Raw genomic sequence first — 837 nt, 5'->3', positions numbered from 1 at the left:
GGAGAGGAAGGAGAGGATCCCAAATGGGACCCCAATTGTTGGGGACGGGGCCTGCTGGGGAAGGAGAGAAGCAGTGTGGCTCAGTGGAAAGAGCCCGGGCTTTGGAGTCAGAGGTCACGGGTTCAAATCCCAGCTTGGCCAATCGTCAGCTGTGTGACCTTGGGCAAGTCAATTCACTTCTCTTTGCCTCAGTTACCTCATCTGTAAAATGGGGATTAAGACTGTGAGCCCCCCTTAGGACAACCTGATCACCTTGTAACCTCCCCAGCACTTAGCAGAGTGCTTTGCACATAGTAAGCGCTTAATAAATGCTATTATTATTATTATTATTGTCTATCTTCCCAAAGTCAAGCCTGGCATTTATCCCTTTGGAGTTTCATCCTGGTTTCAGAAGATCACTTTCCCAATTTATCTAGGTCACTTGGAATTCTATTCCTGTTTTCCAAAGTGTTGGCAACTCAAACATGGAATCAGCAAGTTTGCAGAGCCTTTGTTTTTTGGGTTTTTTTTTTTTGCCAAGGTCATCACTAAATGTACATGAAGCTGGGAATCCAAAGACTGACAGTTGTGGCAGAAGACACCATAAAATTCAGAACCTTTCCCCCCTGCCTATTTAACAGGATTTCCCAATGACAAAACCATTTATTGCCTGCAGTTTCACCAAGTGAAACTAATTGAATGCGCACATGCCAGGAAGCCAGGATGTTGAAAAAGAGGGAAAACAAATTCTCTTAAGATTTCTGAAAGAAAAGGAAAGCAAGGAAAAACATCCCTGCTCCAGTATTTTAAAGAGGTTAAAAAAAAAAAACTTGTGAAAGGATTCCACAATGAAAATTA

The sequence above is a fragment of the Tachyglossus aculeatus genome, chromosome 20 (genome assembly GCF_015852505.1).
Source record: "Tachyglossus aculeatus isolate mTacAcu1 chromosome 20, mTacAcu1.pri, whole genome shotgun sequence".
Classification (NCBI taxonomy): Eukaryota; Metazoa; Chordata; class Mammalia; order Monotremata; family Tachyglossidae; genus Tachyglossus; species Tachyglossus aculeatus.
Note: the sequence above shows the minus strand (reverse complement) of the source record.